Raw genomic sequence first — 14,934 nt, forward strand, 5'->3', positions numbered from 1 at the left:
CTATTGTTATTATTATCATTATCATTTTTTATTAGCATTATCATTATTAATAAAGTTATTATTATTATTATTTTTATCAAAAGAATCAGTATTATCAAAACTATCATTTTTAACAAATAAATATTTGTATATAAAAATATACTTATTACATATACTATAATCATATTAATATTTCATATAACTTCATATCAAACCTATTAACATATATATATATATATATATATATATATATATATATATATATATATATATATATATATATATATATATATATATATATATATATATATATATATATATATATATATATATATATATATATATATATACTTATAGGTTCGTGAATCTGAGGCCAACCCTACATTGTTCAGTTTCGCCGTATGAATATTTTTACTACAAAATATTGGATTGTGAGTTTCATTTGCTCCCTTTTTAAATGCTTTTGCAATATATATTTTTGGGACTGAGAATACATGCGCTATTTTTATAACTGTTTTACGAAATAGACACAAGTAATTGAAACTACATTATATGGTTGAATGGATCGAAGCCGAATATGCCCCTTTTAGCTTGGTAGCCTAAGAATTAGGGAACAGACCCCCTAATTGACGCGAATCCTAAAGATAGATCTATTGGGCCCAACAAGCCCCATTCTGGAATTTGGAATGCTTTAGTACTTCGATTTTATCATGTCCGATGGGTATCCCAAAATGATGGGGATATTCTATATGCATCTTGTTAATGTAGGTTACCACGTGTTCAATCCATATGAATGATTATTTTTGTCTCTATGCATTGGACGTATATTTATGAGAATGAAAATCTCGTGGTCTATTAAAATGATGGAAATAAATATTTATGATAAACTAATGAACTCACCAACCTTTTAGTTGACACTTGAAAGCATGTTTATTCTCAGGTATGAAAGAAATCTTCCGCTGTGCATTTGCTCATATTAGAGATATTACTTGGAGTCATTCATGACATAATTCAAAAGACGTTGCATTCGAGTCGTCGAGTTCATCAAGATTATTACTAAGTCAATTATAGTTGGATATATTATGAAATGGTATGCATGCCGTCAACTGTCGATGAAATGAAAGTTTGTCTTTTAAAAACGAATGCAATGTTTGTAAAATGTATCATATAGAGGTCAAATACCTCGCGATGCAACCAAATGTAATGTATTCGTCTAGATGGATTAGGACAGGTCCTTTCAGCCTAGCCAATGGTCATAACAGTTACTTTTCACAAAACCAAGGATGGGAAGTCGTCTTAGTAAAACCAGAATGCGTGACTTGTTTCTGGACTTATGAATTACGTGTCTTTATTTCTTTTGCTGAACAACTTGTGTATTAACTAGAATTGCCTTTATAGCTGCCGAGTAGCAATGTTATTATGTGCTATATTTCATCCTATATGTATAATGGCGGTATTGTAAGTTTGTAAAATATTGTATAAAGTTTGAACGCGAATTATTATTGTAATAAGTTTTTACATATAGAATCGTAGTAGTTGAATTGTATAGTAGCTACTAAGTATGAACTTAACGGGTAGGTACTACCCGAATTAAAACTATAAAATGCTAATATGAAGAAAAAGCTTTTATAAATAAGTTCATATTATGCTACGAAATACTATTGACTACTCTTAAATTCTATATGATTAACTCAATTTTTTTTGGCTATTTTTGAAAGAAATGGCACCGGCAACTCGTCAGAATTTAAACATGAGTGAGGAAGACTTACGTGTTTTCCTTGCATCAAACATAGCCGTAGTACATGCTGCGATGCAAAATAACAATAACTCTGGATCTAGCAGTGGAACTAATTCCACAAGAAATCTTGTAGGATGCTCCTACAAAGAATTCACTGCCTGCAAACCTCTGGAATTCAATGGAACCGAGTGTCCAATTGGATTAAAACAGTAGACCGAGAAGGTCGAATCGGTGTTCGCCATAAGTAAGTGTACTGAAGAGGACAAGGTTAAGTATACCACGCATACCTTCACAGGTACTGCGTTAACGTGGTGGAACACCTATCTTGAACAGGTAGGACAAAATGCTGCTTACGCACTACCGTGGTCAGCATTCAAGCACTTGATGAACGAGCAGTACCGTCCTAGAAACGAGGTCAATAAGCTCAAGGTAGAGCTTAGAGAGTTACGAACATAAGGGTTCGACATTACCACGTATGAACGTCGATTCACAGAGTTGTGCCTATTGTGTCCGAGAACGTTTGAAGATGAAGAAGAGAAGATTGACGCATTTGTAAAAGGATTACCAGAAAGGATTCAAGAAAATGTGAGTTCACACGAGCCCGCTTCCATACAAAAGGTAAGTCGAATGGCTCATAAACTCATAAATCAGATTGAGAGAAGAATTAAAGAGCAGGCTGCCGAAGAAGCCAACACGAAATAACTCAAAAGGAAGTGGGAGGAAAACAGTGACAAGAGTCACCAGTACAACAACAACAACAACAACAATTACAACCACAATCGCATCAACTATCCCAACAACTGTAACATAAATCGCAACAACAACAATCGCAATCCCAACAACAACAACTACAACAAACGTCCCAATAACAACAATTACAATAATCGTCCCAACAACAATAACAACCGCAACAACAACAATAATCAGAAACAGCAATGCCAAAGGTGTGCAGAGAATCACCCGGGGTTCTGCACAATATTTTGAAACAGGTGTAAAAGAAATGGTCATAGCGCGACAAAGTGTGAGGTCTACGGACCAATGTATAACAGAACTAAAGGAACAAATAATGTCGGAACGAGTAATGTCGGAACAAGTAGTGTCGGAGCAAGTACTGCCAACGTAGTCTGTTATAAATGTGGAAAACCGGGCCACATTATTAAAAATTGCTCGAATCAGGGGAATACTAATGGGCAGGGTCGCGGAAGAATTTTCAATATTAATACGGCAGAAGCACATGAAGACCCGGAGCTTGTTACGGGTACGTTTCTTATTGACAATAAATCCTCTTATGTTTTATTTGATTCGGGTGCGGATAGAAGTTATATGAGTAGAGATTTTTGTGCTAAATTAAGTTGTCCATTGACGCCTTTGGATAATAAATTTTTACTCGAATTAGCAAACGGAAAATTAATTTCGGCAGATAATATATGTCGGAATCGAGGAATTAAACTGGTTGATGAAACATTTAAAATTGATTTAATACCAGTCGAGTTAGGGATTTTTGATATAATAATTGGCATGGAATGGTTGAAAAAGGTGAGAGCAAAAGTCGTTTGTTACAAAAATGCGATTCACATTGTGCGTGAAAAAGGAAAACCTTTAATGGTGTACGGAGAAAAGAATAACGCGAAATTAAATCTTATTAGTAGTATGAAGGCGCAAAAACTAATAAGAAAAGGTTGTTACGTCATTCTAGCACACATCGAGGAAGTTAAACCTGAAGAAAAGAACGTCAGTGATGTTCCCATCGCAAAAGAATTTCCCGATGTATTTCCGAAAGAATTACCGGGATTACCCCCACATCAATCCGTTGAATTTCAAATAGACCTTGTATCAGGAGCTACACCAATAGCTCATGCTCCATACAGACTCACACCCAGCGAAATGAAAGAATTACAAAGTCAGTTACAGGAACTTTTAGAGCGTGGTTTCATTCGACCAAGTACATCACCGTGGGGAGCTCCTATTTTGTTTGTCAAGAAGAAGGATGGTACATTTAGGTTGTGTATCGACTACCGAGAGTTGAACAAACTTACCATCAAGAACCGCTACCCACTACCAAGAATCGATGATTTATTTGATCAACTACAAGGCTCGTCGGTTTATTCGAAGATTGATTTACGTTCTGGGTATCATCAAATGCCGGTGAAGGAGGATGATATTCCAAAGACTGCTTTTAGGACGCGTTACGGTCATTACGAGTTTATAGTTATGCCGTTTGGATTGACTAACGCACCAGCTATGTTCATGGACCTCATGAACCGAGTGTGTGGGCTATATCTTGACAAGTTTGTCATTGTTTTCATTGATGACATACTTATTTACTCGAAGAATGATCGAGAGCACGAAGAACATTTGAGAAAAGTGCTAGAGTTGTTAAAGAAAGAAAAAATGTACGCTAAATTTTCAAAGTGTGCATTTTGGTTAGAAGAAGTTCAATTCCCAGGTCATATAGTGAACAAAGAAGGTATTCAGGTGGATCCAGCAAAGTTTGAAACCGTTGAAAAGTGGAAAACCTCGAAAACTCCGAAGCACATACGCCAATTTTTAGGCCTGGCTGGTTATTACAGGAGATTCATCCATGATTTTTCCAAAATAGCAAAACCCTTGACTGCATTAACGCATAAAGGGAAGAAATTTGAATGAAAGGATGAACAAGAGAAAGCATTTCAATTGTTGAAGAAAAAGTTAACTACGGCACCTATATTGTCATTACCTGAAGGGAATGATGATTTTGTGATATATTGTGACGCCTCAAAGCAAGGTATCTGTTGTGTATTAATGCAACGAACAAAGGTAATTGCTTATGCGTCTAGACAATTGAAGATTCACGAGCAGAATTATACGACGCATGATTTGGAATTAGGCGCGATTGTTTTTGCATTAAAGACTTGGAGGCACTACTTATATGGGGTCAAAAGTATTATATATACCGACCACAAAAGTCTTCAACACATATTTAATCAGAAACAACTGAACATGAGGCAGCGCAGGTGGATTGAATTGTTGAATGATTACAACTTTGAGATTCGTTACCACCCGGGGAAGGCAAATGTGGTAGCCGATGCCTTGAGCAGAAAGGACAGAGAACCCATTCGAGTAAAAGCTATGAATATAATGATTCACAATAACCTTACTACTCAAATAAAGGAGGCACAACAAGGAGTTTTAAAAGAGGGAAATTTAAAGAATGAAATACCCAAAGGATCAGAGAAGCATCTTAATATTCAGGAAGACGGAACCCGGTATAGGGCTGAAAGAATTTGGGTACCAAAATTTGGAGATAAGAGAGAAATGGTACTTAGAGAAGCTCATAAAACCAGATACTTAATACATCCTGGAACGGGAAAGATGTACAAGGATCTCAAGAAACATTTTTGGTGGCCAGGTATGAAAGCCGATGATGCTAAATACGTAGGGGAATGTTTGACGTGTTCTAAGGTCAAACGGAGCATCAGAAACTATCAGGTCTACTTCAACAACCCAAAATCCCGGAATGGAAATGGGAAAACATTATCATGGATTTCATCACTAAATTGCCAAGGACTGCAAGTGGTTTTGATACGATTTGGGTAATAGTTGATCGTCTCACCAAATCAGCACACTTCCTGCCAATAAGAGAAGATGACATGATGGAGAAGTTAGCATGACTGTATTTGAAGGAATTCGTCACCAGACATGGAATACCAATCTCTATTATCTCTGATAGGGATGGCAGATTTATTTCAAGATTCTGGCAGACATTACAGCAGGCATTAGGAACTCGTCTAGACATGAGTACTGCTTATCATCCACAAACTGATGGGCAGAGTGAAAGGACGATACAAACACTTGAAGACATGCTAAGAGCATGTGTTATTGATTTCGGAAACAGTTGGGATCGACACCTTCCGTTAGCAGAATTTTCCTACAACAACAGCTACCATTCAAGCATTGAGATGGCGCAGTTCGAAGCACTTTATGGTAGAAAGTGCAGGTCTACGATTTTTTGGAGTGAAGTGGGGGATAGATAGATTACGGGTCCAGAGATAATACAAGAAACTACCGAGAAGATCATCCAAATTCAACAACGGTTGAAAACCACCCAAAGTCGACAAAAGTGCTACGCGGACATTAAAAGAAAAGATATAGAATTTGAAATTGGAGAGATGGTCATGCTTAAAGTTGCACCTTGGAAAGGCGTTGTTCGATTTGGTAAACAGGGGAAATAAAATCCAAGGTATATTGGACCATTCAAGATTATTGATCGTGTCGGACCAGTTGTTTACCGACTTGAATTACCTCAACAACTCGCGGCTGTACATAACACTTTCCACGTCTCAAATTTGAAGAAATGTTTTGCTAAAGAAGATCTCACTATTCTGATAGACGAAATCTAAATCAACGAAAAATTTCAATTCATCGAAGAACCCGTCGAAATAATGGATCGTGAGGTTAAAAGACTTAAGCAAAACAAGATACCAATTGTTAAGGTTCGATGGAATGCTCGTAGAGGACCTGAGTTCACCTGGAAACGAGAAGATCAGATAAAGAAGAAATACCCGCATTTATTTCCAGAAGATACGTCAACACCTCCAACTGCTTAAAATTTCGGGACGAAATTTATTTAACGGGTAGGTACTGTAGTGACCCGAACTTTTCCATGTTTATATATATTAAATGAAATTGATATTTACATGATTAAGTGTTTCTAACATGTTAAGAAATCAAACTTGTTAAGACTTGATTAATTGAAATAGGTTTCATATAGATATTTGACCACCCGAGTTGACCGGCAATTCACGATCGTTAAAACTTGTAAAAACTATATGATGTCATATATATGGATATATATATAGTTAACATGATATTATGATAAGTAACCATATCATTAAGTATATTAACAATAAATTACATATGTAAGAACAAGACTACTAACTTAAGGTTTTCGAAACGAGGCATATATGTAACGATTATCGTTGTAACGACATTTAATGTATATATATATATATATATATATATATATATATATATATATATACATCATGATATCATGATAATGTAATAATTTAACATCTATTTAGATATAATAAACAATGGGTTAACAACATTTAACATGATCGTTAACCTAAAGGTTTCAAAACAACACTTGCATGTAACGACTAACGATGACTTAACGACTCAGTTAAAATGTATATACATGTAGTGTTTTAATATGTATTCATACACTTTTGAAAGACTTCAAGACACTTATCAAAGTACTCCTACTTAACAAAAATGCTTACAATTACATCCTCATTCATTTTCATCAACAATTCTACTCGTATGCACTCGTATTCGTACTCGTACAATACCTAGCTTCTAAATTTATTTACTATTGGTATATACACTCCAATGATCAGCTCTTAGCAGCCCATGTGAGTCACCTAACCATGTGGGAACCATCATTTAATATCTAGCATGAAATATCTCACAAAATAACAAACTTATGGAGCCTATATGGAGACCCATTTTTCAGGTGAACTACACCTACCACAAACACATTTCCATTTCAATTTTTATGCATCAAACTACTCTCTCTCAAGTGTTCTTACTTTGTTCTAAGTGTTCTTCATCATCTTCAACAAAATCTAGCTCAATCTAGTTCATAAATCCATACATAAACCAAGTTATAAAACAACTACTCAAGAACACACCAACAACACTTCCAAGTTTGCTAACTTACTTTCCATCTTGCAAATCCACTTTGAGTGGTCATCTAATCTCAAGAAATCTTTCTTATTTACAGTAAGATATCTTTCAAATATAAGGTAATACTCATATTCAAACTTTGATTCAATTTCTATAACTTTAACAATCTTATTTCGAGTGGAAATCTTACTTGAACTTGTTTTCGTGTCATGATTTTGCTTCAAGAACTTTCAAGCCATCCAGGGATCCTTTGAAGCTAGATCTATTTTTCTCATTTCCAGTAGGTTTATCCACAAAACCTGAGGTAGTAATGATGTTCATAACATCATTCAATTCGTATATATAAAACTACCTAGACGTCGTTCTTTCGACTGAAATAACTACCTTTACAAAAATGACTTGTAATCTGTATTTTTGATTATAAACTTATACTTTTTCTGTTTAGATTCATAAACTTAAGTTCAATATGAAACCATAGCAACTTGAATCACTCAAAACGGATTTAAAACGAAGAAGTTATGGGTAAAACAAGATTGGATAATTTTTCTTGTTGTAGCTTCGTGAAAATTGGTAATAAATCTATATTAATCATATCCTAGCTAACTCATATTGTATTATACATGTATTCTAATATATTATGTAATCTTGGGATACCATAGACACGAATACAATGTTTTGACATATCATATCGACCCATCTATATATATATATTTCGAAACAACCATAGACACTCTATATGCAGTAATGTTGGAGTTAGCTATACAGGGTTGAGGTTGATTCCAAAACATTATATATACTTTGAGTTGTGATCTAGCCTGAGGCTTGTATACATGAGGTCGTGGATTGATTCGAGATAATATATATTGCTTTATTCTGTACATCTAACTGTGGACAACTAGTTGTAGGTTACTAACGAGGACAGCTGACTTAATAAACTTAAAACATTAAAACGTATTAAAAATGTTGGAAATATGTTTTGAACATACTTTGATATACATGTATATATTTGTTATAGGTTCGTGAATCGACCAGTGGCCAAGTCTTACTTCCCGACGAAGTAAAAATCTGTGAAGGTGAGTTATAGTCCCACTTTTAAAATCTAATATTTTTGGGGTGAGAATACATGCAGCTTTATAAATGTTTTACAAAATAGGCACAAGTACATGAAACTACTTTCTATGGTTGAATGATCAAAGCCGAATATGCCCCTTTTTGCTTGGTAGCCTAAGAATTAGGGAACATCACTAATTTTGAGAATTAGTTCACGCCTAATTGACGCGAATCTTAAAGATAGATCTATCGGGCCTAACAAACCCCATCCAAAGTACCGGATGCTTTAGTACTTCGAGTTTTTATATCATGTTCGATGGATGTCCCGGAATGATGGGGATTTCTTATATGCATCTTGTTAATGTCGGTTACCAGGTGTTCACCATATGAATGATTTTTATCTCTATGTATGGAATGTATATTGAAATATGAAATCTTGTGGTCTATTATTACGATTTGATAAATATATAGGTTAAACCTATAACTCATCAACATTTTTGTTGACGTTTAAAGCATGTTTATTCTCAGGTGATTATTAAGAGCTTCCGCTATTGCATGCTATTATATGGACAAGATTTGGTGTCAGCATGCTTGTATAATATTGTTTAAAACTGCATTCGAGATTTATTTTGTTGTAACATATTAATATTTGTAAACTATTATGTATTGGTAGTGTGTAAGTGTGATATTTGTTAGATTATCATTTCTGGATAGTCTAAGTGGTGTCTTTTTAACCTTGTCGATAAAATAAAGGTTATGATTTGTTTTAAAAACGAATGTAGTCTTTGAAAAAACGTCCCATATAGAGGTCAAAACCTCGCAACGAAATCAATTAATATGGAACATTTATAATCAATATGAACGGGACATTTCAGTACACTTGGCGAGTGCGTATGTTCTCGAAGTATTAAACACCCGTTAAATGCTAGTGCGACTAGCCCGAGTGGGGATGTCAAACCCTATGGATCCATATCTATTATTCGCGTCTACCGGTTCATAAACCAATAGTTAAACGTTACCGAGCTAAGGGGAATCTTTGTGCCGTTATGTCACCCACACATATATAAAGTTTAAGTACTCATGTCTAGTATGTAAAACATAAAAAGTGCATGTATTCTCAGTCCCAAAAATAGGTAAAGTAAAAACGGAGCTATAACTCACAGTGAATGTGCGGTAAAATCGATACGAAAATGTAAGCAAGTAGTAAGTCGGTCCAAACAAGTAAGATGGTCGATCCAAAAGGTCCTCAACCTAAGTCAATGTTTACTAAGTCAGTAAATTGTCCCCAAGAGTTTAAAAGTAAATAAGTTAAGTCTTAAGTATCATCATCATCATCATCATTCGTAAAAGATAAAGTAAGTTTTCAATAAGAATAGAGATCGAAACAAAGGGCTGACTTCGGACAGCTGCTACGACCTCTATACAAACTGAAATGATGTGCGGCCAGTGGCCAAGGCTCCGTTTGTGAGTCCTCTTACTGCTGTCCAAATTTCAGATCCTAACTCGATGTTTTTTGACCGTGGCGACGGTTCAAACGCGAGTAGGTCAGAAATTTCAGCACGTCGTTACCAAGGCGTAGTGATTTTCGGAAGGCTATAAATCCTAAACCGTATATCGGATTTAGGTGAGTCTTAAATGAATGAAAAGTCATCTAATCAAACCGAACTATCTAAAAATCAACTTTCTAGAAGTCCCAGGAGTCTGATCAGACCCTGAAAAACAGAAACAAGTGCTCTGATGGGTTTCTTGGTGCTTGATGCTTATCACGGTTCTCATCCTTGATGCGTATAAGCCTCAAGTGTACAACTCTTTGATGTTTTAGCATTATTATGACCAAGTTTTAACCATCAACACACAACTAAATGTAAAAGCTAACTTTCTACAAGTTTTGAACATCAAGGTTGTCTCTTTATTGTATAATCACAATAAAGCTTCAACCTTTGTCCTTTTAATACAAATTTATGCATCTTCATCAAATGAGATGATGAAGACTTGATTTTTATCACCATAAAATCATAAAAAGGTTCCAAGTAAGTGAGATCTACAATAATAACTTAGATCTCAAGTGTTAAGAAACCCTAAGCTAGAAAGCTTGAATCTTTACATGATTTATGAGACCATAAGCTAGAAAGCTAAGATCTAGTAAAAGTAATGAGATCATAAACTTAAAAAGCTTAGATCTAAACAAAATAATGAAACCCTAAGCTAGAAAGATTGGATCTTTAATGTTCTTGAAGATCCTTTAAGCAAAAAGCTAGATCTACAAGTTACATGAAGATCATAAACACAAGTTTTGATCTTTTAACAAAATAAAGTGATCTTAAGCTTCAAAACTTAGATCCAACAAAGTAATGAAGATCCAAAGCTAAAAATCTTGAATTTTTCATGTTCTTGAAGGATTCAAATCAAAGTTTGAATCTACAAGATATAACAAGATCAAAAAGCTAAAAAGCTTGATCTCATGATAATGATGATGATGATGATGTCGTGTTTAAGAAGAAAGAAGGAAAAAAGAAGAAAATTTAAGAACTTACAATTTTAGTGTGAGAAAGACTAGAGAGAAAATTAGAGAGCAAGTGTGTGTAAAATGAGAATGAGATCAAGTGTGAAATGAAAGAATAAGGCTTGTATTTATAGTGGTGGAGGGGTGGTTTGGTGTCTCTAAAACCGTAGGCCGGGGGGGGGGGGGGGAACAAGGGGGACAACTTTTGCTTTTTGCGTGGTGGTGGTCTAAAGGTGGTGCTTGTTGTTGGGATCCCATGCAACATGTGTAGTAATGGTTAACAAAAATGCTAGTATGTTGGCTCATCTTAATGGGTTTTTGTCCTACATCTAAATGGGTCATAAATTCATTTAAATTGGGCTAACTTAAGAGTCCAATAGCTAGAGTAGGGTGGACCTAAGTCCATTAAGGTAAAAAGTCCATTAAGACTAAATAGTGTGCATTAGTAAATTACTAAGCGTAATTAAGCAACCAATAAGCCAAGTAATTGTCATTAGAAAATAACAATTAGTTTCAAGTAGTCATAATATTCCAATTATGACAAAAGTTTAACGTGTACAAAGTACATAGCTCGTTCTAAACATCAAGTGACACTAACGGTCATAGAAGCATTCGAGGATCAAGTTAAGTGATTACGCACTTAACAACACGTTGTAAGATACTAATGAAAGTAATTAATCATGAATAAAGATCCCAGAGCATAAACTAGCTCAGGACGCACATATACGCAGATTCGTGAAAGTATAGATCACAAAAATATAAGTTGAAAAAGTCGGGTCGTTACAGTAAATATCCAGACCATGTCTACAAGTTAGAAATAGCTATTTATGGCCTTAAATAGGCTCCAAGAGCATGGTATGAGACACTTCATGTGTATCTCACTGGTTTAGGCTTTAAAGTTGGAACAATTGATACCACTCTATTCTCAAAGGAGATAGATGGTGATCTCTTGCTGGTACAGATATATGTTGATGATATTATTTATGGTTCTAAAAATGAAATACATTGTCAAGAATTTTCAAAACTTATGTCAAAGACATATGAAATGAGTTTACAAAGAGATCTGCAATACTTTCTTGGGTTGCAGATTAAATAACTTGATGATGAAATTTTTATAAGTCAAGATAAATATATCAAAGATATGTTAAAGAAATTTGGCCTGACCTGTTTAAAAGACATAAGGACTCCAATGGCAGCATCCATAAAAATAGATGTTGATCCCAATGGTAAACCAGTCAATATCACTGAATATAGAGGTATGATTAGGTCCCTACTTTATCTCACAGCCAGCAGACCAGATATTATGTTTGCCACATGTCTCTGTGCCAGATATCAAGCTGATCCTAAAGAGTCACATTTGCTAGCAGTAAAAAGGATATTTAGGTATCTGAAAGGTACTACTAAACGTGGTCTTTGGTATCCCAAAGACCAGGATTTTGAGCTAATTGGGTATTCAGATGCTGACTTTGCAGGGTGTAAAATAATCAGGAAAAGTACTACCAGTGGATGCCAGTTACTGGGTGGTAGGCTAGTCAGCTGGACGAGCAAAAAGCAGAATACTTTGTCCACATCTACTGCTGAGGTAGAATATGTTTCTGCTGGGAGCTGTACTGTTCAAGTACTATGGATGCAAAGCCAGCTGAAGGACTATGGTGTTCATGTTATAAAAACTCCCATCTACTGTGACAACACCAGTGCAATTGCTATCACTAACAATACTGTGATGCATTATAGGATAAAGCACATTGACGTTCGATATCACTTCATAAGGGATCATGTTCAAAAAGGAGATGTGGAGCTACATTTTATTTCTACAGACCAACAGTTAGCAGATCTTTTCACAAAGCCCTTAGATGAGAAACGCTTTAACTATCTCATCTCTGAGCTGGGTATGGTTGAACTCTAAAATAAAAGATAATTTTGTTGGTGTGCTGGCTCTACAGTATGTAGGGCAAGCCAGTAAGTCACAATTTCTACTTACTGCCTACATGTCAAACAATCAGCACAACAAGGTCTTTTATGTCATGTATATACAATGCATATAATGAAGTAATAAATAGCTCACAACATTAAAATGATACCTTAAAACTGAAACTCATTTACTCCCAATGATTTAAATTAAATTTATGACATATTAAATGTAACAAAGAATTTTTGTATTTAATACAAACATTGTTTTATGGTCTTTAAATTCAATTTTGAATTAAAACCTACTGCATTTAATGCTTAGTGGGAGGTATGAGTGTTCAAGCCGATTAAACGTCATGTCAACAGTCTGTGTCCCCTCGAAAACATGTCAATCTGTCAAATCTGTCCACGCGCCTGCAGATGACAGTTGCCAATTTTCTCTCTCCTGCACTTTTTCCACCAATCTGAAAGGTTAAATAAGGCGATCCACTTTCCATAATAACCTTCGGTTATTAACTTTCAAATTTACCTTTCTCTCTCAAAAATCCCCAAATCTTCAAATCATTCATACATTCATCTTTTTCCACAATCAACAATGGCAGAATAACAACAACCACAACCAGATGTGAACCAACCTGAGGAACAAAAACCACAGCAACCTGAACAACCTCAGCAATAACAACAACCTGAACCTCAACCTGATCAACAACTCGAACCCCAATAAGAGGAACAGAATGAACATGCGTCTTTATTTGTTCTTCATCCAAGCCAAGTCAGGCTGATCCTGCTCCTGCTCATGAAGAGATTCGCCTATCAAGAGGCAATGCTGCTCATTCTCTCTTGATTCCTAAATCGAAGGCCAACATGGGTTATGAAACCCTGATTGCTTATGTGAGGCAATCTCCTCTTGCCGGATCGATTACCGACGTTCCTTTTCGATTTTATCCAGCCTGCTTAGGCCGATTCTGGTATACTGCCACCATGGCCACCACTCAACAAAATGCTCCATGTATTCATGGCATGGTTACTGAAACCCTAACTTGCTCTATCACCGTTGATGCCATTCGACGTGCTCTTCAATTTCCAGGTGGACCATTTGTTGATTCACTGACAAGTGATGATTTTAGGAGGCAAGTGCTGGAAATTATTGGATATACTGGTCCAGTTGCTCATACGCCTTTAAGGAAGCTGATGCCACCCTTGTGGTATTACTTTTTTGGTTTATTGACCCAGTGCATCAGTCAAAAATCTGGGAGCTTTGATCAGTGTTCTGATTTTGAATTAAAGATTGGTCATGGGTTGCTGTACAATCGTAACATTGACTATGCTGCTGAAATTTTTTTACGGTTAAGGGAAATGGTGCTGGCACCAAAAAGAACTCATTTGATCTCCTTTCCAAGATTCTTAAGCTTGGTATTTGAAAACGAGCTGGGTGATGCTTACCAGCAAATTACTGATGAATCTGTTGACCTACCATTGAAACAAGGGGGGATGACGTAAGCAGCACCAACTGCTCCATATACTGGTATGACGCCAGGAATGCTCGAGTATCTTACTGCTCGGGGTGGAGCTACCCAATCGACTGCCTCTGGTAGTGCACCAGCTGAGGGGGAGGGACCTCAGCGCAAGCCAGCTGCTAAACGGAAGGAGCCAGCTACCTCAACTAGAACAGCCAACATCTCAGATACTAGTAAATCAGTAGTTGTATTAGAATCTAGTACTCTTTGATAATAAAGAAAAGCCCTAGTCTTATATACTGACTACCCACTTCTAGTATTGGAATCCATTGTTTATCTATTTCTTAGTAACAGGCAAATACAAACGGGCGAAAGCTGGCTCCAAGCATGCCACATGGAAGGTTGCACCAGTCTCAACTGCTGCTCCTGAAAAGGATGTTGCTATGGAACCAGGTGCGTCTCTAGACCAAAAAACAGAAATCTCTAACTTAATTAAAAATATTTTAACTGCTGACTTGAAAAATGAAAGTGGAGTTAAAGGTATAACCTTGGCTCCCAAGCTAACTGGTTTTAAAACTAGTGTTAAGAAGAGTAGCAACCCATATTCTTCTAACCAGCACTTTCACATT

The sequence above is a fragment of the Rutidosis leptorrhynchoides genome, chromosome 7 (assembly GCF_046630445.1).
Source record: "Rutidosis leptorrhynchoides isolate AG116_Rl617_1_P2 chromosome 7, CSIRO_AGI_Rlap_v1, whole genome shotgun sequence".
NCBI classification, from domain to species: Eukaryota; Viridiplantae; Streptophyta; class Magnoliopsida; order Asterales; family Asteraceae; genus Rutidosis; species Rutidosis leptorrhynchoides.